The sequence below is a fragment of the Ambystoma mexicanum genome, chromosome 10, assembly GCF_040938575.1.
Source record: "Ambystoma mexicanum isolate Mex_15411 chromosome 10, UKY_AmexF1_1, whole genome shotgun sequence".
NCBI classification, from domain to species: domain Eukaryota; kingdom Metazoa; phylum Chordata; class Amphibia; order Caudata; family Ambystomatidae; genus Ambystoma; species Ambystoma mexicanum.
This window is the reverse complement of record NC_090932.1, coordinates 1,633,199,707-1,633,222,020: the sequence shown is the minus strand read 5'-3', so window position 1 is coordinate 1,633,222,020 and position 22,314 is coordinate 1,633,199,707. Positions and strand designations below refer to the sequence as shown.

General features: G+C 50.1%; 1 protein-coding gene across 1 annotated transcript in view; it reads right to left on the bottom strand.

Annotated features, from left to right (window-relative positions):
• The window catches only part of TXNRD2 (thioredoxin reductase 2), a 1,379,521-nt gene that overhangs the window by 819,246 nt on the left and 537,961 nt on the right, over positions 1 to 22,314 (bottom strand). The gene's annotated exons all lie outside the window — the stretch shown is intronic.

The following is a 22,314-nucleotide window of genomic DNA, read 5'->3' as shown; positions in this document are numbered from 1 at the left end:
AAGGCATAAAAGCCTTGAGTAAGCATGCACGCATGGTAAGCAGTGTTTCCAATGGAACTTAAACCCTTGCCAGCATGTGAGCGTTTTGGGTGGCTTTAATTGTACTTGTGAGCACCGCTTGCCATGCAAGCATGACAACCGGCTCTCACAATTGAAAGTAAGCGCTGCCAGGCATGCGAGCAAACGTAATGACTGCACACTGACAAACTGCACTTTTTTTTAATAAAATGAGCTCCCCTGTATTTATGGTAAACAGTTTTTGAAATATGAGCCCCAGTATGAGGAGACTTTTAAAAGATAAGTTCTGTTCAACCAAGCAAACGTCCATCCCTAAAACTGATTTGTCTGTAGCAGATGGGTCTTCTCAACTTGCAGTTACTTGTCTCAGTCTGCTGAGAGGGTTTTTCTAGTTCAGACTCTTATCCAGTACTAATTGCTTGGTGTCTGGATCTTCGGAGGGGATGCACTCCCCTCTCAAATTATTTATGCATATTATGACGAATCTTGAGATGTCGTCACTTCTCACCAGAGGGGGAGCCCCTTTACACGAGGCCAGGCCGCTACCCAATAGTCCCCTGGGGGTGGTAATCAGTGGGAGGGGGGGAATCTCATGGGGTGAGACGCCCCCTCTGGGGATCAGGGAGAACATCTCGGGAGAACGTGGTATAAAAACCCTCTCTCCACAGAGGCAAGGAGGAGGTGTGGAGCCATGAAGAGCCATGATGAGAATTGGCATAAACATTGTAGTTGTCGTCCACTCATCATAAAATGCAAGGAAAGACTACGAGAAAGAGAGAAGAAGCCAACCCGATCACAAGATAGTAAAGCCCGGGAAGGTGAAAGGAGACACAGAGCCAAACAGGGAGGAAGAGAGAGAGAGCAGTCTGCTCCCTGGTTGGGGAAAGCCAGCAACCTCCTTACCCCCCACCCCGGCGTCCGAGCAGAACATTGATGAACAAGAACCTGTAGGCGGAAAACAGAAAAGAAGCCTTCAGTCCAAGCTGTAAGGGTGCCGAATACAAGTCTGACACAGAGGTGACACTGACTGGGTGCACTTGGACCTCTTCAGCCTTGTGACCCTCTAGGCACTTGCACGACCCAAATGAAACGTGCCTGATTATCGTCTGTTTGTTTTCCGTTGTCTTCCCCCTGAATTGCACTTGAAAAACTGCAGAATCACTGTTAGGACTATTTGCTGTGTCTCCATTTGTGAATTGTATTTACGCACTTACATTGCCTGTACAGGTTATTATAGTCTCAGAATTTCAAGGAATCCGAGCTACTGTTTTTCCCCTCGTTCCCACCCTCCTTGAGCGCTTTGAAGCACTTTCATGTTTATATGCGCTATGTAAACAAACAATACAATTTTGGTTGACACAGACTTAGTTACACCCATAAAAGGAAAGAAAAAGCCTATTGTGCCCTACTTACTATGAGGGGTTGCCCTACCTCAACAAAAATACTAAGGATCCAGTGAGGATGTCCGTAAAGTAAAATAGCCACCGCCCTGTGTCTAAACCTATTTCCGTCCCTTACAGTTTCAACTAACCAATGAACAACTGAATGTCTTAATCATCGAGAAGGAGGCCCCTCTCGCTCTGGATGTAAATTCGAAGACACAGCTTTTGTGCAAAGAATCTATGGATAAATGTTTACTGCTTGTATGTTCAAACCAACAAAAAAAACGCTGTTCCCAAAACTCCTGGGAGGAACCTCTTCCTTGAATCTTGCATCCACTTGTGAACGTAGTCCAGTTCCTCACGTCTTCTGGAGGAATCCTTTTCCTCTGTTCGTTTAAACAAAACCTTCTCGTCTGGAGGGAACCTCTTTCTCCTCTTGAGTATCTGAATCTTAATACAAACCACAATTCTCCCTTCTACTGGAGGGAACAATTTTCAGCAAGCAGTACACTGTTCCTCAATCTTCTGGAGGGAGGTGAAACCTTTTCCCAAAAAGAAAACACAGTTCCCCCAATCCTCTGGAGGGTGCCTCTTTTCCTGTCCTTTAAACAAAATGAACCTTTCTACTCTTTTTAAAGGTATGTTTAAATAACTTGTCAGACCTGCACGTAGACTTCCTCAACAGTTTGTCAGTCTGGTTCACTAACCTGCTGACTTGACTTCACAACTTTTAGACCCAGACCCAACAAGATGTTTGCTTTGTTGCTGGTCTCCTTTTCATTTTCTCCTTTTCTAATCAAGGTCTCTGTGACTGCTTGTGGGCCCCAGCCCACTGGCTGTAGTTATCTCTGCACTGTTGAGGACCATCAACACTTAGATATGTTGCTGATGGGTGTTGCCCGATTCCATTTGGGTCCTGGATCCTGCTGCACGATGGTGGGGCTCACCCGCTTCCATGTGGGTCCCAGTCCCTGTTACTCTGCTTAATGTCCACTTGGACAGACCTGGTATACACTCTCCTGCCAGGTCCTGTCCTTCACTCTCTTATGTCTCTGTAATCTTTGGGATAGCTTTATCTGCTTTGCAATGTTCACATCACTCTGTGAAATGCTGCTTTTATCCCCTTTGTACACTCAGGGATGTATTTACGTAGTTTACAAAGTTTGTATCAAATATAATGCTACTTGTATCCCCTTGTGCTCTTCGGGATATGTCGGTGTGATTTATACAATTTGTATCAAATATAAGGCTACTTATATCCCCTTGTGCTCTTTCGGGATATGGTTGTGTGGGTTTTCAGCTTCCGTAACTCCCTCAATGCTCTAGCTGCCACTCCGACCCTTTCTTTAACTTTGGGAATCCTCGGGTGGTCTCCGGTCCCATCAGGTGGCGGAGCAGAGCTTCTTTGCTGTTGCTGAAGTTCTGCATCCTCCTTCTCAGTTCCAGATTCTCCCTCACGTCTCCTGCTGCCTGCATCTTCCTTCTTGCTCTGTTTCTGCCAGTCTGGCTATTTACCCTCCTGCTGCCAGACATGTCCACCTCGTCTGGACCCCCTTGGACGCCATGACTCTCTGCGTCCCGGCTCTCAGCCTTCAGGTCCCCTACCACGGGACGAGCATCTCGTTTCGTGTTCCTCCAGGGCTGGTTCGACGGACCATCAAGTCCGCCTACCCTTTTTGCCATTAGGGCTGCCTCTTGACAGCTGTACCGTGTGTACTGATTTGCGGTGGGCCTGGGCCTCCTTGTTCAATCATCTTCATTTTAGTATTCTTTTGCATCAAGCTTGACTAAGTCTCCCTCTCCCTCGTCCCAGTCTTATCAAGGGTGCCCTCTATTTTACTACACCATATGGGGGTATGGAAACCAGAGGGACCTGAATGGGGACACCAAAGGGGTAAATGGATACTGCATTCTCCAGGGGCCATTGGCACCGGTCCCATGGAGGATTTCCCTTCTCATGAGATCCACCCTCCGAGTACCACCACCAGGGACAATATTGGGTAGCAGCCTCACCTTCCTGGTCTCAATGAAAGGGGCCTCCCCATGGAAGAAGTGACAAGACCCTGGGATTCATCACACAGCGCAAGGCAACAGGTCCACAAAGGGAAGGAACCTGAATGTGGAGACGCCAGTGCAACCAAGATACAGAGAGAAAGCCCAGGAAGAAGCGGCCGCGCACTCAGAGGAAAAAAAAAAGGTAACAGGGACCACTCAGGGGCTGGAAACCACAGGGGAACAAGACCTTGTATGAAAATAATGAGTGGGGAAATCTTTCTCGTCTCAGTACTTGGCAGGCAAATAGACCAAGTCTGGGAGAAGCAGAAGGAAGACAGAAAAGGGTCTGACAGAGAAATTCCAGCCAGCAAGGGGAAGATAGTTGTCATTCTTTTTGTGGCAGTACCTGTCAGGAGAGTGAACCATGTCTGCCAAAATTAAAGAACAGTGAGATACAGGTCTGGGACCCGTGACCACAGAGGGCAGCAGAAAGAGATACGCCCTCTTCCTCGGGCCAGCACTGGACAAAAAAGAGAACCAAGTGGGCCATATTGGGGAAGCATGTGTCAAGGACCCTACTGGTACATGAAATATATTACTGAGTAACCCAAAGGGGAAACTAAAGGCAACAGAAGGGAGGCATTCCCCTGGTGGTGTTAACTGTGACACAAAAGCCAAGAAAGGACAGGGGAATTGAGTAATTCCCTGTGGTCTTGTGCACTGTGAATGTAATGCCAAGAGGGGCCAGGGGAAGGGAGCCAATGCCCCTGGTGTTGTGAACTGTGAGACAAAACCCAAAGAACGCCAGGGTGAGGGAGTCATTCCCCTGACATTGCGGAATCATGAAACCCATTTAAAAGAGAATCCAAGGGAAGGGGGGTCATTCCCTCTTGCTTTGTGTGAGGAAAAACACAGAACCGGACATCAGCTGAGAGGGAGGAGAGTCATTCTCCTGATAATTGAGCTTACAAGGAGGTTCAAACCAGTAATCCCCCTTGGAGGGATCCAACAGTGAACTTTCAATACAGAGTGTTAAAGGATAAGCAACCCTTTCTTTTAAAGTATTGAAACAGGAGCAGGGAGTAATTCTCCCTGATGAGGAACTTGCAGACATAACTGTACCGTCCAGTCCAGGAGGAGGGAGCCATTCTCCTTGACCAAGAACATTGGTGCAACCTTAGTTCAGTTATAAGTGTAAGGGACAGAGATAAGGACAGTTGACACAGGACGCTAGACTTTTTTTTTTAGTTACAATGACATCCTGGTAGAGACCCATTGTCAGGGGCAGACCTGGGGTGGCACGCAAAAAGCATGCAGCGAAACCAAGGGTGAAGAAACTGGTGGGTGCCCTGCACTTTGGGCCACGTATTGTGGATGTGTGCAGCGTTCAGGTAGGATGGGGAAGGGTGCTGCCATACAGGAGACTGCTTTGTCCTCCCTGTAGGCTGCAGGCACTGCAAGTGCATCGAGACTACACTTCCCAGCATGCCTCGCGCACAGACAACCAATCAGGGATCGAATCGGGCGTGGTACGCCCCAACGCGCATGCGCAAAGGCATCAGCACGGGGCTTGTGCTCGAGATCGCCGGGGAGGAGGACGTGAGACACCGAGCTCCACAGGAAAACTCGTGCGAGGGGCCCCGCCCCGCCTGATTGAGAATCCGGCCCCTCGCCTATACTCAGATAAGTTGGGGACGCATACCCAGGGGATCGAACCTGCGCAAGAAAGCCCGTAGAGGGAGTTTTCGGAAGGGCAGGGGGCACAGTCTTCCAGTCCATAAGTACTAGCCCTGGGATAAAAGTGTTTAGCAGCGCGAGTCACGCAGACATGCGGAACGCCACTTGGGCATTGTAAAACGGAGAACACCCGCGCCCCAAGCCACGCGCGGCGAAGCTCGCGCTGGCATTTTTACTGCCGACTTGTTTGCTAAAAAGACAAGCACGGCGAGCGGCATAGTCCGTGGGGAGCCGTATCATTAAGCCTGGGAAGAAAGTGTGAATGCGGCATGGAGTGAATGACCGTGTGTATGTGTGACCAAGAATAACGCATATTCTTTCTTTGTAGCGGAAGACGTGACCAGTCTACCCGTTTTAGAGACGCAGCACAGACTGACAGCTTGTCAAGGACCGAGCACTTGGACCGGACAATGAACCCAAGCTAAGTGTTGCATGCTAGTCTAACTGTGACAGTGGTTGCCCACTGCTCAAAGGGGTCAAATGTTGTTTATGTGATTCATATTTCAGAAAGCGTACTGTTTGGCCCAGCCTGTAGGCACTGTAGGCAATATCATGTGGTGTGTTATGAAGATGACGATGAAGGTGTGCAGCAGTTGAGCCTCACCCAATCTCCCCCTACCTACCCATTACCTCGCCCTACTCCTTTTCCCGGTTTTCCCACAACCCCCCAACCTATCCAATCAACGAGACCCTAACCCTCTTTCCCTGCCCTGGTCACGAAGGCCTGCGTAAGCTTCGTCTTGCAGGTATCAAGACCAGTGTGGGGGTAGTTGGTACATCCACTCCTGCGCCAGGTACCGGTGTGCAACCCTGACAGAAGCACAAGCCCACGAATAATCACGGCGCCTGAGTGGGTTTGATACCCTCCCCCGTTTCTCGCAATATGGAGGAGATTGCTAAAGTCCAGCAGGATCTGCAAAACGAATTGGCAGCATCTCGACAGGAATACGCTACCTTATCGGCTCAAGTCCGAAGTCTGGCAGCGCAGACCTCGCCCTTACCTGGTTCAGCTCCGGTCCCCGTCCAAGTGCAAGTGTCACCAGAACCCACAGTTCCTCTTACACCCCCAGAGCGTTATGCTGGGGACCCTCAGAAGTTTACTACTTTCATCACTCAGTGCCGCCTCCAGTTTCTTACTAAACCCACGGCCTTCCGGTCCACCCAGTCTAGGACGGCCTTCGTCATTTCTTATCTCACGGGGGATGCTGCTGCATGGGCCAATCCTTTGGTGCATAAGGACGACCCACTACTCTATGACTGGGATAGGTTTCTGGGTGAGTTTGAGAAGGTATTCAATCGACGGGCAGCCACCCTGTATAAGGATAGAGAGCTTTTGACGCTCAGGCAGGGCAACAAGGAACTGGTAACTTACGTTACACATTTCAACCGCTTAGTAGCGGAAGCTGAGTGGCCTGCCGACAAGCGAATATCTCTATTCTATCAAGGTCTGCGGGACGATCTGAAAGATCTAATTGCCCAGGTTGATCCTCAGCCGGTGGAATGCTCCGACATGATCGATCTTGCCTTACGGTTGGGATCATCGCCAGGCTGAGAGACGGGGCGATAAAAGAAAAGGTGAACCTCGCCCAATGGTCGGGTTAGACCAATCTCGTGGACCTCGTGGGCCGGTAGAAAGGTCTGGTGGGGATGAACCCATGCAAATAGGTTCTGTCCGAGGACCCTTATCCAAGGAAGAGAAGGAGCGACGGAGGAAAGAAGGTGTTTGCCTTTATTGTAGTTTAGCCGGGCATTTCGTGCGAGAGTGCCCCACGAAGCCTAAGAGTCAGGGAAACGTATCCGCTCGGCGGTAGTGGGGGTCACCCGACCGAGCTTTCCGGAGATCAGGGCCCCAGTCACGGACCATCCCAATTATGCTCCCCATATTAAGATATCGGGTCAATTGAGCTATTCAGGGCACCAGAGGATGGTATCCATGCTGGTGGACTCGGGAGCAACGGGAAATTTTATTGATACCAAGTGTGTTGTAGCATTAGGGATCTCCGTTTACCTGAAAGAAACACCAGAGCCAGTTCAGGCGGTTGATGGCACCCCTCTCAGTTCAGGTCCTATTACTCATTGTACCCAAAGACTGACCCTACAATGTGGGGAATCACATTGGGAAGAGATCATCTTTGACGTGATTGCCGCCCCACAGTTCGGGATTATTCTTGGACTACCTTGGTTACGTAAACATGATCCAGATATTCAGTGGCTTACTGGTCGGGTCGCATTGAACTCCACGTATTGCCAAACACATTGTAGACCAAAACCCCTCATAGCTTCGTGCACCATTGGTGCTGTAGAGGACCAGTCGGCCAAGACATGTTTCACAGATCTACCCAAAGAATACTCCGACTTTGCGGATGTGTTCAATAAAAAGGCTGCAGAGACTCTGCCTCCGCACAGATCGTTCGACTGCAGAATAGATGTTGAACCGGGAGCTGTTCTCCCAATGCAGTCGTATCTATGCACTGAGAGAGGCAGAAAATGAGCATCTTTGCGAGTATATTGCTACAAACTTGCAGAGCGGTTTTATTCGCCATTCCAACTCGCCAGTCTCTTCCCCCTTATTCTTCGTTCCCAAGAAGTCCGGGGAGCTCCGGACTTGTATCGATTACCGCGGGGTAAACCGGATTACAATCAAAAACCGTTACCCCCTTCCTCTCATACCAGTTCTGTTGGACCAGGTACGAGATGCGGTCATCTACACTAAGTTGGACCTTAGAGACGCTTACCATCTACGAATGGAAAACCGCCTTCCGTACAAAGTTCGGATTGTATGAATACCAGGTTATGCCATTCGGCCTCTGTAATGCACCCGCAGCCTTCCAACACTTCTTGGACGAAGCCCTCCGAGAGTTTCTGGACATTTGTGCAGTTGTCTATATAGATGACATTTTAATTTACTCTCGTAATCCTCAGGAACACGTCCAGCACGTTCGCGCCGTACTATCTAAATTGCGGGAACATCAACTCTACGCTAAGTTAGAGAAGTGCGAGTTTCATCGTACCACCGTTGAATTTTTGGGGTATTTCCTGACACCCACCGGGGTACAGATGGACCAGAAAAAGGTGCAAGCGATACTAAGTTGGGCATCCCCTACTAACGTGAAAGAGGTGCAATCCTTCCTGGGATTTGCCAACTTCTATCGGCGCTTCGTAAAGAATTTTTCGGAATTGGTAACACCAATCACCAAATTACTACGTAAAGGATGTACCTTTGTGTGGGATCAAGCCGCCGAACAGGGTTTTCAACTACTTAAGAGCGCTTTTACTAATGCACCTGTCCTGAGGCACCCTGACCTAGCTCAACCATTTATAGTGGAGACCGACGCCTCCAGCTATGCACTAGGGGCCATATTGTCTCAAAGGGACCCAGAATCAGGCCTACTCCATCCAGTGGCCTATTATTCGCGAAGACTGTTACCAGCTGAGGCAAACTACACCATTGCGGACCATGAATTACTTGCCATCAAAGCCGCCTTTGATGAGTGGCGACATTATCTGATGGGGGCTCGGCACACAGTGACTGTAATAACTGATCATCGGAACTTGCAATTTATTCGGACTGCTAAAAACTTGAGCCCGCGGCAATTGCGTTGGGCCCTGTTCTTCGCGGAATTTGATTTTATAATTACATATAGGCCGGGCACTAATAACCGAAAGGCCGACATTTTGTCACGGTATCCTGATCCTGTCAGTAAGACGGAAAGTGTTCCACAGACCATAGTTCCACTGGCACGCATAGTCGGTGCTACGACTGGACTATTTGAGATGATTCAGCAAGAATTATCCATGCAGGATTTGCACAAGTGGTGTGCAGAAGACCCGCAACATCAAGTAGTTGCTGGACTCCCGTACCACGGCCAGCAACTCTTCTTACCCGCTACCAAACTCCAGAAAACAGCCATGTCCTGGTGCCACGATTCCCCTCTAGCGGGCCATCCAGGTAGGACAAAGACCCAAGAACTGGTATCACGGTATTTCTGGTGGCCTAATTGGCGGCGAGACGTACAACAGTATGTGAGTGACTGCGATACGTGTGCACGTAATAAATCCGACCACGGTAAACCAGCAGGGTTGTTGTGCCCATTACCAACACCCTCTGCACCCTGGCGCTCCATCACTATGGATCTCATAGTAGATCTACCTGCAGTCCAGGGGTTTACCTCCATCATGGTGGTGGTTGATACGTTTTCAAAATGGCATACTTTATCCCTTGTATGGGAGTACCAACCGCAGGTCAAGTCGCAGAGCTATTTCTTCAGCATATAGTACGCCTCCATGGACTGCCCTCCCACATAATAACGGATAGGGGACCACAATTCACCTCTCGCTTCTGGTGTGAATTCTGCAAAATCATAGGAATGGATGTGGGCCTGACATCGGGCTATCATCCGGAAACAGACGGCCAAACAGAGAGAGTCAATCAGGGGTTAGAACAGTACCTACGCTGTTTTATTGCCAATCGGGAAGCAACTTGGTTACAACATGTGTGGTTGGCGGAGCTAGCATATAACAACGCAAACCATACTTCCACAAAGCAATCACCCTTTTACTGCCTTTATGGCTACCATCCCATGGTACTCCCTGTTGCATTGGCAGAATCCAAGCCAACCCTTCCAACCATAATTGGACGGAAGAAGTGCATGGAACAAGTGTGGAAAGAGGCGCAGGATAATCTTGTACAATCCAAGACCATCTACAAAAAGTATGCTGACAAACATCGTCGAGTCTGCCCTCAATATCAAGTGGGGGACATGGTTTGGCTCTCCACTCGAAATATAACTTTACATGGACCACGTAAATTACAACCACGATATCTGGGCCCATTCCCCATAGAATGAATCATCAATCCAGTAGCCGTGCGTTTGAAATTGCCCCCTCAAATGAGAATACATCCAACGCTCCATACCTCATTATTGAAGCCAGCCCCCAAGACCACCAAGACCCAAAAACCACCACCCGTCCTAGTACAAGGAGAACCTGAATATGAGGTCCAAGCAATCCTGAATTCTAAACGGGATAGGGCAGGACGGGTTTTGTATCTGGTAGATTGGGTCGGGTATGGGCCTGAAGACCGCTCTTGGGAGCCATCCGCTCATATACCTGCCCCAAGACTGCTGCGCACTTTCCATCGCAACTTCCCAGATAAACCCTGGCCTCCATCGGCCTTCCGTGGGGGGGGGGGAGTGATGTCAGGGGCAGACCTGGGGTGGCACGCAAAAAGCATGCAGCGAAACCAAGGGTGAAGAAACTGGTGGGTGCCCTGCACTTTGGGCCACGTACTGTGGATGTGTGCAGCGTTCAGGTAGGATGGGGAAGGGTGCTGCCATACAGGAGACTGCTTTGTCCTCCCTGTAGGCTGCAGGCACTGCAAGTGCATCGAGACTACACTTCCCAGCATGCCTCGCGCACAGACAACCAATCAGGGATCGGATCGGGCGTGGTACGCACCAACGCGCATGCGCGAAGGCATCAGCACGGGGCTTGTGCTCGAGATCGCTGGGGAGAAGGACGTGAGACACCGAGCTCCGCAGGAAAACTCGTGCGAGGGGCCCCGCCCCGCCTGATTGAGAATCCGGCCCCTCGCCTATACTCAGATAAGTTGGGGACGCATACCCAGGGGATCGAAGCCGCGCAAGAAAGCCTGTAGAGGGAGTTTTGGGAAGCGCAGGGGGCACAGTCTCCCAGTCCATATCGCTCGCCCCTGCGCCGGCATACGAGATAAGTACTAGCCCTGGGATAAAAGTGTTTAGCAGCGCGAGTCACGCAGACATGAGGAACGCAACTTGGGCATTGTAAAACGGAGAACACCCGCGCCCCAAGCCACGCGCGGCGAAGCTCGCGCTGGCATTTTTACTGCCGACTTGTTTGCTAAAAAGACAAGCAAGCACGGCGAGCGGCATAGTCCGTGGGGAGCCGTATCATTAAGCCTGGGAAGAAAGTGTGAATGCGGCATGGAGTGAATGACCGTGTGTATGTGTGACCAAGAATAACGCATATTCTTTCTTTGTAGCGGAAGACGTGACCAGTCTACCCGTTTTAGAGACGCAGCACAGACTGACAGCTTGTCAAGGACCGAGCACTTGGACTGGACAATGAACCCAAGCTAAGTGTTGCATGCTAGTCTAACTGTGACAGTGGTTGCCCACTGCTCAAAGGGGTCAAATGTTGTTTATCTGATTCATAATTCAGAAAGCGTACTGTTTGGCCCAGCCTGTAGGCACTGTAGGCATTATCATGTGGTGTGTTATGAAGATGACGATGAAGGTGTGCAGCAGTTGAGCCTCACCCAATCTCCCCCTACCTACCCATTACCTCGCCCTACTCCTTTTCCCGGTTTTCCCACAACCCCCCAACCTATCCAATCAACGAGACCCATACCCTCTTTCCCTGCCCTGGTCACGAAGGCCTGCGTAAGCTTCGTCTTGCAGGTATCAAGACCAGTGTGGGGGTAGTTGGTACATCCACTCCTGCGCCAGGTACCGGTGTGCAACCCTGACACCCATTAACACTTTAGTTGCGGCAGGGAAACCCCTCACAGATGTAAGGAAAGGTTATTTTGATCTGAAATAAAAGTCCACAGGAAACCACAATGCCACCTGTGTGTCAGTCTCCTCCTTCTGCACCTTTAAAAGACCTTCAGTAACCTGATGAACTTCTGGCGGACCGGCCACCGTATAGATTGGTGACACAGAATTAATGGGTTCTATGTGAAATGACCTTTTGTTAAAGGTCTCAGGGAAAAAGACTGATTTACTTTGACCGATTTTCTTTTGATCAGACAGCCGTCATTGTAAACGTATTTTTCCCTTGAAACCTTTAAAATGCGGGATTCCCCTTTTCAAAAAAATTTCTTGGGGGGGGGGGTTTCACTCTCCGAGCCCCTCATTGATCTCCCCCCAGACCTCCACGATCTCCTGAGGGATTTCAGCCCCAGCCCCTCCACCCCCTAAACCAAAACACATCCCTGCGCTCAAACCTCTACTAAAACCCACATAACGCAAGATACCTTCTCATCCAAAACTCTTCAAACAGCCAAACATAACAGCTCTTTAACGCTAATAGGATCCCTCATCAACGCTAGATCAGTGGTAGCCCACGCTTCAGAAATCGCAGCCATCCTAAATAATGATAACCTGGACCTATTGGCCATAACTGAGACTTGGCTCCACAAGGCTGCAGGACCAACTCTAATGCTAGCAGTGCCCGATAGCTACCAAAACCTCAGAGCTCACAGGCCTAATGCCAGAGGCGGTGGACTAGCCATCATTTTCAAATCTACCCATCCCATTAAACTTGCCACGTCAGCTTCCTACTCATCCTGTGAAATACTTACAGTCAAAATGTCCCTCTCCAATAACCGCACGCTTTCAATCCATTTGATATATAGACCCCCTGGGCCATTAGGCACTTTTGAAGATGATCTAACTAGCCTTATAGCCAACACCACCAAAGACCACTCCCAAACTCTACTGATGGGAGACTTTAATATCGGCTTCAATGATACTGACAACAAACATGCAGAGTCTGTTGCAGCCTTACTAAAGCACCACGGCCTTGATCAAAAAGTCCTCACCCCTACCCACATCAAAGGAAGGACCCTCGACTGGGTATCTGGATATCTGAACTGCAACATCAGCATTACCGATATTGCGCCACAAACATGGACTGATCACTACTTAATAACCTTTTCCGCCACACTAGATCTTCTTAGCCCTAAGACTAACAATATGGTACCCCCTCTCCTGACCAGAAGTACGATTGATATAGCTGCTGAAAATCTTATCCCTCTTCTCCTTCCAGCTATTTCTGAATCGGAAAGTAACAATCCCGACTTACTAGTAAATAACTTCAACGATGCTATGATTAAAGCACTAGATGCAATTGCTCCATCCAAACTATGCAAAGCTAAACAGGAAGCCCACTTAAATGCCTGGTTTACGCCCCACCTCAAATCCCTAAGACTACAAAAAAGAAAGCTCCAATCCACTTGGCGCCACTCACCCTCTGAAAACAACAAAAACAACCTAACTGAATTTGCCAAATTCTACAAAAAAGAAATAATCAAAACGAAGAAGAACACCTTCAATGATAGGATTGCGAAAGCTAACTCTAATACCAAAGAGCTATTCACCATCCTCCGTGAATTGGAATCCCCAATTCAACCGATAGACAACGCCCCTAAAAACAAAGTATGGTGCACCAACATACAAAACGCCCTTTCAAACAAAATCTCCACTCTTCAATGCAAAATTGCAAAAAAAAAGGCCACACTGTCAAACTCGGACCAACAAACACCTCAACCTCAAGAGAATAGGACAACCACACCCTTCAGATTCAAGACCAACTCCATAATCGACACAGAAAAAATAATACTCTCCCTCAAACCCTCAAACTGCAAGGGCGACTCCTGCCCTGCACAAATAATAAAGGACACAGCTAGCGACCTAGCTCCCTTTATCTCCAAGCTCAAACTCCTCCTCAACACAGTACCCACCAACCTTACTTCAAAAACAAACCTTGGACCCCACCATCCCTACCAACTATAGACCAATCACCACCGTGCCATTTTTACTTAAAATCCTAGGCAAAGCTGCCTACATACAAATCCAGGACTACCTGGAAGCTAACCACCTGCTTGGCTCACGGCAATCTGGCTTCCGCTCACTCCATGGTACGGAAACAGCTCTACTAGACCTCAAGACACAAATTGAGGAACTAAAGGATAATGGAAAAACAGCTTTGCTCCTCCTACTGGACTTGTCGGCAGCTTTCGACTTGGTGGACCATGCAGTCTTATGCACCCACCTCAGTTCTGCCGCCAACTTCACCGGAGATGCTATAGCCTGGGTCCAATCCTTCTTAGCGAATCGCACTATGCGAGTCTTCTCCACATCCGACTCTGCTGACCCTATCAAAATAACCTCCGGCGTCCCACAGGGATCTTGTATCTCCCCTACCATGTACAACATCTTCACCAAGCCTTTGTTTGACAAGTTGGACAGACTGGGTGTCACCTACACAAACTATGCAGACGACACCCAGATCCTCATACCCCTTTCGGGCGACTTTGAGGCAGACTCAGCCTTGGTGAACAAGAGATACACCCTCATTCAGCATGGATGGCCTCCCATGGCCTCTGCCTGAATGACGATAAAACGGAGATACTAATGTAAGGCTCTGAAGCTAACATCCAAAAATTAAGCCCCAACTACACATCATTGATAACAACCCTATCAAGGTGATATCTGTACTTAAAACCCTTGAATTTTATCTAGACTCCTCCCTCACTCAAGAAAGAAGTCAACTCCCTTGCCTCTTCTACCACTTATACCTGCAAACTCATCCGCGCATCCAGACCGTACCTCTCCAGTGCTAGTTGCATCACCCTAGCCAATGCTCTCATCATGTCTAGGTTAGACTACTGCAATGCCCTGTATTCAGGACCCAATAAATACATCACAGACAAAATTCAAAGACTGTAGAACAATGCCCTGAGAGCAGCGTTAGACATCCCTCACAAAGAACACATTACCAAATTCAGGAAAGAGGTTAACTGGCTGAAGATAACGGACAGAATCCTCCTCAAAACAGCCTCCTTCACATCTAAATGTCTGAACAACCTAGCTCCACTGTATCTAGTGGAAAAAATCTCTGGGAAAACATCCAATCGCCCCACGAGATCTGTTAACACCTTTAAATTAGAGATTCCTAGGCTCAAACACTCTACTGCAGGAGGAACTAGTTTTCCTGTCAAAGGAGCTCTTTGCTGGAACAAGTTACCACTCGACCTCAGAACTGAACAACCTTACCCTAAATTCAGACACAAGATACTGAAATGGCTGTGCACCAACGACACATAACCTGACTCACACATAGCCTACTACACCTGGCCCACAATGAACCTTCTGCCGCCATGAACTATTCCATACTTGAAATAACTGAGCATGCAAAATTACCTACTAGCCCACATGATACTCAGATATATGAGACTGACTTATAACCTGATTAGATATCTGTCTACTTAGATAAACGTGCAAGAGTGCCTTGGACATCCCAAGATATGCCCTGTAATTGTACAGATGTTGTATATATTCTTGTATATATTTTTGCCTATGTGTTTTTATATACTCATGCCAAATACTGTAATAAAGCTTAAGATCTCTTGTGTACACTGTTGCGCCCGGCTACCTAAGGGTTTGGTGCGCATTACTAAATAAATAAACAAACAAACAAACAAACACACACACACACACACACACACACACACACAGACACCACCCTCCCCCCGATCTCCTTGCCCTCTGCTTCCTGGTCCCGCAGAGCCTGTCAGTCGTTGCACACACTCGTGTGCAGCAGGGGCATGACAGTTTGCTTTAGGAAGATTGCTCGGTGCGGTCATGGAGCAGTTTTTCTAAAGCAATCTTTTAGTGAAAAGATTGTTTGACAAAGATCTTTTCACTGAGAAGAACAAATTACTCTCTTACCTGGTAACGTTCTTTCGATGGGATGCCCCGACGACGTATTCCATATCTATGACAGTAATCACCACAGCTGTGCTGCTTCAGAAAATCTTTCGGCGTCTGCGTCCTGCGTCGATACGCCGCCCTCGAGGACCTCCTCCGACAGCCGACGTCACTGGATGTTATAAGTAGGACGCACAACGCCCGTAGCCTCAGTTGTCGTTTTTTTCCCAGAACGTGTGGCACCAATCTTCTGCTAGTCTGACCACAGAAAGCCTTGCGGAAACTTAAGCTGCAATCGCATAAGAAATTCTGTAGCGGGGAAGGCAGGGAGGGAGCGATATGGAATACGTCGTTGGACCATCCCATCGAAAGAACGTTACCAGGTAAGAGAGTAACTTGTTCTTCAAGGGGATTGGCTCCTCCCATATCTATGACAGACTCTCAAAGCAGTACCAATGTAAGGAGGTGGGAAAAAAAATTTAGAAGATAGACATTTAGAATGCCCAAATTGCAGAGTAAAGGACCGCCTTGCCAAAGGCCAGATCCTGCCCACGGATAGAATCGAGGTAGTAGTGTTGTACAAAAGTATGGACCGAAGCCCAGGTGGCTGCATCACAGATGTTACGAATAGGAACACCCCTCTGCAGGGGAGTAGAGACAGCCATACCCCTGGTAGAATGGGTCCGCAAGCCTACCGGGAGGGTCCTTACCCGCCAAGCGATAACACTCAAAAATTGCCAAGATAATCCAGCGAGACAAAGTCTGCTTAGTAACAGCCTGTCCCAAACGCCTTCCAGCGCAACCAATAAAGAGTTGATCGTCCACTCTGACCCGGGACATGCGTGAAATATAAAAGCTCAAAGCTCTCCTAGGATCCAGCCAAAGCTCTCCTAGGATCCAGTTTATGGAGCCTCTCCTCTTCCTTACCAGGAGGGGGATAAAACGCCGGAAGAATAACCTTCTGGCTTAAATGAAATTCCGACACCACCTTCGGAAGAAAGGAAGGACGAACTCTAAGGACAACCCTATCCTTATGAAACACAGTGAAGGGTGGCTTAACTGAAAGTGCCTGTATCTCACTCACTCTGCGAGCGGAAGTGACCGCAACCTATAAGAGTTAACAGTCTCAAAGGGCAAGAATGTAAAGGCTCAAACGGAGCACCCATTAAAAACCTAAGAACAAGGTTCAAATCCCAACCGGCACCTGGAAAGTGATGGAGTGAACACATTAGTGAGCCCATTTAGAAACTGCGAAATTAAAGGAATTTTAAAATAAGAACATTCTTCAGACGAGCGCTTAAATATGGACAGCGCTGCCAGGTAACCTTTAAAGGTACCCACTTGCAAGCCCCTGTGGGCTAAAGAAAGCAAAAAAGACAGAACCACAGGAATGTCACATGAAAAAGGTTCAACATTCTTAACCTTGCACCAGTCGCAGAATTTTCGCCAACGGTACAAGGACTTAGTCGCCGGCCGCCTGGCCGAAAGCAACACCTCCATCACGTCTTCAGGGAGGTCCCAATCCTCATACCTCAACCTTTCAGAAACCAAGCGAGAAGGTTGTGGGATTTGACCTCTGGATGGAGAATCTGACCCCCCTCCCGTGAGAGCAGATCGTCTCGGTAGGGAAGACGACTTGGAGGGCAGATGGACAAGTCAAGAAGGTCCGGGTACCACGTCCTCCTGGCCCACGCTGGAGCAATGAGGATCATCTGGGAACCGAACCTCCGTAACCTCCACAGCACTTGCGGGATGACAGGGACTGGAGAAAACACGTACAGCAGTGGGAATGACCACTCCACTACGAACGCGTCTCCTAAGGCTCCTTTGGAGGAAACACCGCAAGCAGATACTTTCGCACTTCCAGTTGACACTGGAGGCGAAGAGATCCGCTTGAGGGGTCCCCAAAGGGTGAAGATCTCCAGGAGAATCTCCTGAGCCAACTCCCACTCGTGAGAGATCGCGCTCCGCCTGCTCAGAGCGTCCGCCGTCTCGTTTTCGTCTCCGGCCAGATGAACTGCTGAGATCGAAATTTCCTGCTGGATTGCCCAGAACCAGAGCTGTATCGCCTCCCTGCACAGAGGAAGTGACCCTGCCCGCCCCCCCCCCCATTTGTTGAGGTAGTGCATGGCCACTGTGTTGTCCGTCAGAATTAGGACATTCTTTCCTCGCACAGTCGGCAGAAAAGCCTTCAGGGCAAGCCTGACGGCCCGCAGCTCCAACAGATTGTTATGGAGTCTGGCCTCCGATGGAGACCAACGACCGCTGACTGTCAGCTTGTTGACATGAGCTCCCCATCCCGTGAGAGACGCGTCCGTCGCGATCGTCACCTCCGGCCAGGGCAGCCAAAATGGAGCCTCTCTTCATCAAATTGCTGCCGACGGCCCACCACAGAAGGTCCTGGGCGACCGAGGGCGACACCTGAACGGGGTCCGACATCCTGCCGGAGGACTGAGACCACTGGAGCTTGAGTGCCCATTGCAAAGATCTCATCCGCAACCTGGCCTCTGCCACCAGAAGAATGCAGGGTGCCATGAGGCCGAGCAATCTCAAGAACTCAAACACATGGAGACTCTGGGCATGTTGGAACTTGTGCACCATCTGCTGAATGTGATAAGCCCTCCCCTGGGGAGGAAAACACTGCCCCAGGGACGTGTTGAGCACTGCTCCGATGTACTGGAGCCTACAGGTTGGCGTCAAGTGGGACTTCTGTAAGTTGAGGGAGAAGCCCGGCTTGTGGAGGGAGTGGCAGGTGACGGACAGATGATCCAGGATTTGCTCGGGACAGCGCGCCCTTGTCAACCAATCGTCCAGGTAGGGATAGACGTGAATCCCCCCTTTCCTGAGATGCACAGCCACCACTACCATGAGCTTGGTGAAGACCCTTGGGCGTAGGTCAATCCGAACGGCAGGACCCGAAACTAAGTACGAGTCGCCAACCGCGAACCTCAGGTACTTCTTGTCCTTCGGATGGATCGGCACATGAAAATAAGCGTCCTTGAGGTCTAGAGACACCAACCAGTCCTGAAGTTGAAGGGCCTGGAGGACTTGAGAAAGAGTAACCGTCTTGAAATTGTCCTTCCGAAGGAGCTTCTTCAAACCGCGCAAGTCCATGATGGGTCTCAATCCTCCGTCTTTCTTGGAAATCAAAAAATAAGGGGAATACCATCCCTTGTTCCTCTCCGCTACAGGCACCAGTTCTATGGCGCCTTTCTCCAGCAGGGCTTGAATTTCCTGCACAAGGAGCAGATCCAGACTCTTCAAAGAGATTCCCCGGTGGATTGTCGTGAGGCCTCTGCCGAAAGGGAAGACAGTATCCGTGGGTTATGATCTCCAGAACCCACATATCTGAAGTAATGGCACGCCATTCGACAAGATGCTGCGCCAGCCTTCCCCCAACCGGCGAACCATGGGACATGGCCTCATGACTGAGTTGAAGCGGCTGCGGCGTTGCCTGAGGGCAAAGAGGCAACTGCCCGAGCGGCCTTGGCACCTCAGGTACCTTGTTTTCCACCTCTGGCACGCCTATGGTGACCCCTTAGACTAGCACCTCCTCTCGCTTTACCAAAGGACGAGTAATAACGAAAGGAACCTCCCCTCTATTGCTGTCCCCTAGGACGAAAAGGCAGAGGTTGGCGAACTGCAGCGCTCAACAACTTTGCTGCAGCTTTTGAGGTCTGCAACCTCTCAAGGCTCTCGTCAGCCTTGCTGCCAAAAAGATGTACACCATCAAAGGGCATGTTGAGGAGCCGGGCTTGCACATCAGGAGCAAACCCCGACTTCCGCAACCAAGCAAACCTGCGTATTACGGTGCTCGCCGCCATGGACCGGCTGAAGCAATCTGCCATGTCCAGCCCCGACTGAATGGCCTCACACATGGCATCCTTGCCATCCTGTACCATAGCAAGAAAACCATCCCGTTCGTCCCCTTCGGGAATATGTTCAGCCGCTAAGGAAACAGTTCCACAGAGTGTGCGTGAAACGTGACAAGGCACATACGGAGTTGGCTGCCTGAAGAGCCATACCCCTTGAAGAAAACACTTTCTTCGCCCAACAATCAAAACGCTTGTCGTCCCTATCAGGAGGGATGGTAGGATACAACGCCAGTTTTGCTGGGGCCGTAGCCGCCTGCACCACCCAACTCTCCGGAGTGGGGTGCTTGGTCAAGTAGCAGGGGTCGCTACTGGCTGGGCGGTATTTTCACGGCAAAGACTTGCCCACTGCCGGGAGGCTCTCCGGAGCAGTCCAAGCCGCTGCCACCCTCCTCTGTAGAGCCATATGGAACGGCAGTACCGGGTCAGCTGGTGGACCTTGGTCGAGGATATCTGTGAGGTCATCCTGAAGAAAATCCCCTGGTGGAGCAGACCACCCAAGTACTCGGTGACCCTTGACATAAGGCATCGGTACGAGGATTCGGCATGAGTGCCAGGCTCAGGCCTACAAAACTCCACCTCCGGAGAGGTGTCCAGACCACTGGCGTCTTGCAGTGACTGCCGCAGGTCCTCAATCTGACTATGTCCCGAGATAATCTCATCTGGCACCGTATCAGGAACCATGCCATCATCAGAGCCCTCATCCACCTCCGAAATGTAATCAAGATGGTGGAAAGTGGGCACAGAATGGGGAACAAAGCCATGTTTGACCTTGGCCAGAGCGCCTCTAGGGGGTTCCACCGTATCCTGGGGTAACCCCGACAAAACAGCCTCGAAAGGCGTCGAGTGAATCGGTGTCGATGCTGAGCGCGGCGCTGACAGCATCGACGGCGTTGACACAGGCCTCGAGGGCAGAGCCCAGAGCGTGTCCTTCGACAGTCTGGGTGCCGATGGGGTCGACGACGTCCTCGGAGGCAGACCCTTGAGAGAGTCCCTCGACGACCTCTGCGCCACAGGCGTCGACTTCTTCTTCAAAGACATCACAGGTGCATACGGTCTCGAGCGCGTCTAGGACCAGGACCTGGAACGGGCATGACTAAAACAATTCCCCTTGTCCGAGCAGGACCTTTCCCGCGAATCGTGCCGACCACCTGAGCCCGAAGGTGTACGAGCAGTGTCTAGTTCGGTCACGCTCGACCCCACTCAGAGGCACCGACGGACCGGTGCCTGCGATTCGAGAATCGCCAACATTTTCTTACCGAAGGAAGCCCATTCCTCCAGAGTCGCATGCTTGGTGGGATAAGCGACCCGCCGACGGGCAGAGTCCTCGGACGAGGACGGCGACCGATGACAGCGCTTCCGGGAGTGCCTCGTAGAGGCAGAGGAGTGGCGGGACCCACACCGGGACCGAGACCCCCTAGACTTCCGACGACGATGTGGAGAGTCGCCCCTTGAATCGTCCGTCGAAAGCCCAGTGGACCTCGACTTCCGGGGCTTGGACACCTTATCGACCGACAGCTTCTTCTTACACTCCTGCAAGGCTTTGGACGTAAGCGACTGGCAGTCGACACAATCATCTGTGTCGTGGGCCTCCCCGAGGCACCAGAGGCAGGAGTTGTGCGAGTCCGTCACCGACATCTTGGACCCGCAGTCCCCACACTTCTTGAAGCCCGGATGCGGGGTGGAAGAAGAGGAAGACATCCCGATAACTTCACAAATGAACAGGTTTGAAGAACCGAAAGAACAGAAACTCCAAAGAGTCGAGGCGCGCCGAGATCTCCGAAGTGAACACGTTCGCGGAAAAAAACGGAACTGAGGCTACGGGCGTCGTGCGTCCTACTTATAACATCCAGTGACGTCGGCTGTCGGAGGAGGTCCTCAAGGGCGGCATATCGACGTCATCGATGCAGGACGCCGAAAGATTTTTCCCGAAGCAGCACAGCTGTGGTGATTACTGTCATAGATATGGAATACGTCGGAGGACCCAATCCCCTCAAACGAATGAATGCGCTTCTGTTGCACTTTTATGATGTTGTTTGAAGGGAACAGATAGTCTGGTACTGCAGTAACACCGGTCGTGGAGAGGAGAGATTTCCAACTAGGAAGTACTCACATTGAGTGTTAAGATGATTTTTCCCATAAGTTGGCTTTAAGGTTCTGGAAAGGGGTTGATGGTCTTCACAACAGCATTGAAAGACAGCAGGTTGGGACACTGCGTCCGACCTGGGTTACCTGTAGCAATGGCTTGCGACACACGATGCATCTGATGGTAATTTGGTAGCAGCCCCGTAACAGCCATGAACCAGAGTTTTGCCCTCAGGCACCTCAATGCTTAACCAGCAAAGAATACTCAGTAACTTGCCCAGAGCAGATTTCCAAAGCATGTCTTGCAGGCCTGGTGCAAGTCAGCCATTCAGAAGGGCCTGTTGCAACTGCCATTTTTTTGGGGTTAGCTGCCAATCGCATACACAAAGTGAAATGGATTCAGGGTAAGAAAAACAATTGGAAGATGATTTGAAAATAAAGACACCTGTCAAAGAGTGACAGAAGTGTTGGACGCAGTTAAAAAAGGAGGTATAATGCAGTGATGCCTTCCTGAGCCCGCTAGTTAGCAGAAGAACCAAGCAGAAGCATGGTTGTTTACTGGCGTTCTATTTAATGGAGTGGGCTTGGTACACATAGGGGCGCAATCCACAGGGCCATATTGACAGCATTTAAAGCAACGCACATTTGTATGAGATGGATTTCCATTAATGCCTGGATTAGGACAGGAAATTCCCAACTAGCTGAGATAGAGATGATAACAGCAGAGTAATGTAAGCAACAGCATCCCCCCAA